The 4,149-nt window shown below is 40.3% G+C and overlaps 1 pseudogene; it reads left to right on the plus strand.

The window, feature by feature from the left end:
* Nucleotides 1–2,218: 2,218 nt before the first annotated feature.
* LOC114047508 lies at nucleotides 2,219–3,610 on the plus strand (annotated as a pseudogene).
* Nucleotides 3,611–4,149: the final 539 nt, after the last annotated feature.

Genomic DNA, 4,149 nt, shown 5'->3' on the forward strand with positions numbered 1-4,149 from the left:
ATAAGGAATCTCATCCTTCCATAGTAGTCATGGCTATTTACAGAGTGGGAAATTTTGTCTTAGTCTCTCTCAAGCTCAGGCACAAAAGTCCGAGGAAATGACCAAGAGCCAACAAGTGTCCATTCCCCATCTCTGACTTCCTAATCAGCATACAATTTACATAATTTGTCAAAGGATCCTAAATTTAAAATTTGGAGAAGCCCTCAAGCCCATCTAGACCAATCCCCACATTTTACATAGGAAGAAACAGAGATCAAGAAAGATAAAGTTTCTCATCCGGGTCCAAGGCCAAACAGGTTTTAAGTAGAAAGAGTCAAGATTTGAGATAAGGTCCCCTGACTCCAAATTCATTGCTGCCTCCATTGGACCAAAGAGAGTGGTTTAAAAAGAATATGGCATGCAAGGAGTTCACACATGGATTCCAAAGACAAGAAAAGAGGTAGGGAGAAGGAAAGCTATCTAGGAGTCCTCACATGTGGGTAATACCTGGAGCATTCTCACATCAGAAGACAAAAACAGCATTCCTCATATTTTTCAGCTTCTTTACCTGTAATATGAGGGAAGTAGATTCAGTGGGTCACTAAGGCCCCCAAGAGGCCCACATATTCTAGGATTCAAAATTATTAAATTGGTTTTCTGCTACAAATCAGTTTTCCATGAGTTTGGGTCTTGTGACTCAGTTTTTTATAAGCTGACAACATTTTCAGCCTGAGTGACTAAAATTTCCAGTCCATGGAATATATAACAGTAAGTACATAATGGTAATATTGATACCTTTCCTGTAATAATTGACCTTCCTCCCTGCACCCTACCCCTAGTTTATTCATCCCTTTTATCTTTTATACTATAAATGAGGCCACTTACAATTATTCCCATGTTCAAGCTCCATCTTATCTTAGATCAATATTTCTCAAACTTTTTTATCTCAGGACCTTTTACATTTTTAAAAATTATAGATGACTCCTATGAGCTTTTGTTCATATGGGTTATATCTATTGCTATTTCCCATATTAGAAATTAAAAGATATATTTTAAAGCATTTATCAATGCATTTAAAACAACAATAATAAACCTATATCATACATTAACATAAATAACATTTTATAAGAAATAGCTTTTTCTTGTTTTTAATTGGTGAGGGGGATATGAATTCTGGGAAGATGGCAGAGTAGGTCAGAAATTTCCAGGTTCTCCAGATTTCCTCCACAAACAGAAAATCACCACAAAATGAACATAGAGAAGCAAAAATAAAGGGGTAAAGCAGTTGCCGCCCCCCAAGACATCTTGAGAGGATCTCAAAGAAGACTCCAGGGCCAGAGTGAGGTGTAAATACTTCTAGGCCAACTCCATTGAATCACCCGAAGAGTAGGCCCTGAAGGAAACTGACTAGGCCTCAAGAAATTTCACCTCCACTTTCACATCATTCACCACCTCAAGAAATTTCGCCTCATGAGTTTTCACCTCACAAACTATCATCTAAAGAACAGCAAAGGCTGAATGTGGGAAGACTGAAGGGCCCTCTGCTGTTTCTGGAAGTCATGCCTAATGGTGCTGACCAGATGTGATCCCCAGCTGTGGCTGTGGGTGAGGAGGACCTAGCACAAACCTAGTGAGTGTGGTACCTCAGGGAATGAGAACATTTTTGGGACAGTGTGGCTGGGGCTTAGAGGAGGAAGAGAACAGTCCCTGAGGTTGAACCCCCAGGCAGAATTCAGAAAACAGCAATGAGGAGGACCTGAGGTCTAAGGCAACATTACCCACAATTTGGGATTAAAACTTGATAATAATAATATTAAGCTGTTAAAAATAAAATGAGACAAACTAAAAATAAAAATGAGTAAGCAAAGGAAAATGAACCCGACCAGCAATAGCTATTTTGGTGTAAAAGAAGATCTGGATTCATATTCAGAGGAAGATAGTGAGGAAAAAAGAGCTATTCCTACCCTAAAGAGTAACATCAGCCCTCTGGCAAGGGGCTGGGCTGCCGCCCGGAGCCCACACTGCAGTGGGTGCTGTGACCCCACTGACCCAGGGTGTTCTTGGTTCCTTCCTACATGGGGGAAACCGAAAGTGCCCATGAGATGGAGACCGGGAACCACTGAAGCTTCTGAGAAGTCCAGAGACAGTCAGGCGTGTACATTAGGAAGATTATTTTGGCAGCTATGTGCTCTGCAGATTGGAGCAGTGTGGTGGCCAGCTCAAGGGAATGGAAGCTATCATGGATGCCATAGTGGAAGATGACATCTGTATTCTGAACCATGAAAAGACTCAGAAGAGAGATACCATCACTCATATGTCAATCTATGCAGGAGATGAGTCTATGGCGGGCCTGCACAACATACGGCCAGTGGCCCGCAGAAGGATTTCCAGGGGCCCGTGAAAAACGTAGGGTTGCCACTGCGTACTCTCCTGTTTGTCATGTGACCCACGACAACCAACCTTCGTCAGTCTGTCTCTAGTCTAACCTTTCTGCAGCCCAAAAAAGTTTAGCCTATTTTAATTTTGGCTCCTGTGTACTGCCAAGTTGTGTGGGTCTGCTCTATGGCTTCCCACTTTACACTTGTCCTAGCATATGAGGACATCAAAAAGAGACAAGAATTCTCTCTTAAAGAAAAGAATATGATTTTTGGAAGAAAAGCTTCTTGAAACTCAATTAGATGAAGACACAAGCTCAGTAGGACAAGAACAAATAAACAAGGCCTATCATACTTATGGGGAGGTCTGCCTAGACAGAGATAATTTGAAAAACCAATTGGACAAAATGAATAGAGACAACTCTGAATCTTTGAAAGTATTAAATGAACACCTACAGACTGAAGTCGAGCTCCTCCAGCTCCAGACCGAGGTGGAGATTCAGTAAGTAATGAGGAATCTAAGTCGACCTTCATCTAACTGGGAGGTAGGAAAATTGAGCAATGCCTTGAAAATCCATGGTTTGGAACAGGAGTTGGAACTGATGAGAAAAGAATGTACTAGTCTAAGAACAGAACAGCTAAAGTCTAAACACAAGGATCAGTTTCAGAAAGACAATCTCAGTAACACAGATTTCCAAAGGCCAAGCATTCCAAGTGATAACATGCAACATGGCCACTGGGAACTCAAGAGAGAAATGTCTAATTTACATCTTGTGACTCAAGTGCAAGCTGACCTACTAAGAAAATCTAAAATCTAAAATGCCATCTACAATCAAGAAAGCGTGTGTGCCAGTCCAGTGTGCTGAAAACCTAATGAAGGACCACACAAAATTACATATGACGTCTTTGACCACAACCTACAAAAGACATGCTCCTCTTTCACCAAATGGCAAAGCCCTCTGTAGTGCTGTGGGCTCTCCTCTGTCTAGAGATACAAAGATTTTATTGGACAGAGCAAATCTCCTGTCATGGGCAGATAATGAGAGAGACATCCCTAACAGTGGTACAAACTTTCAAGAACAGAATTCCTGTGATGGAAATTCTTTAGAAGACAATTCATGGTTATTCCCAAGTCCCCCAAAGTCTAGTGAGACAGCATTTAGAAGTAAAAAAAAAAAAAAGACAAAAAAAAAACACCTTCCCCCAACCTGTATCACCTGGATCAGCATGATGCAAACTGCCTTTACAAGAACTAATTCAGAAGAGACTTGTGTTTACCTTGGGAAGAGCTGTTTGGCATCAGGAGGATGTACAAGAAGTCCATGTAAGGAACTGGTTCCATTGTGGCATAGTGTTCTGTGACTGTCCTCAATTTCAAGTACACTTGGATCTGCACATACTGTCCTGCAATTGTGTAGTTAGGTTTGTTTCTTTCAGTATAGACTAAAACAACTGTGCTAACCAGCTCTGTTTTAGTTAAGTATAGATATATGCACTATGTAGTAAATTACAGGAATTCTCTTAGAGTTTTTAAAAGGCAACTCTACCTTTGATAGCAATTGCTGTAACTTTAGGCATCTCAGGTAAAGAAAAATGATAGGAACTACTTTTGAACTTGAGTTCAGAAATATAGACACAGGTTTTGTAAGGTGTCTAAATCATAAATACATTCACTCACAAGAATAATAGAAAGGTTGATGGAATTTTGGTTCAAATCATGTAAATTACCAAAAAAAAAAAAAAACCCCAAAATAAAACAAAACAAATCCTGCCTAGGGGAGTAAGCAAGTAATAA

This window comes from Vombatus ursinus, unplaced genomic scaffold, assembly GCF_900497805.2.
Source record: "Vombatus ursinus unplaced genomic scaffold, bare-nosed wombat genome assembly UNPS02014789.1, whole genome shotgun sequence".
NCBI lineage: Eukaryota > Metazoa > Chordata > Mammalia > Diprotodontia > Vombatidae > Vombatus > Vombatus ursinus.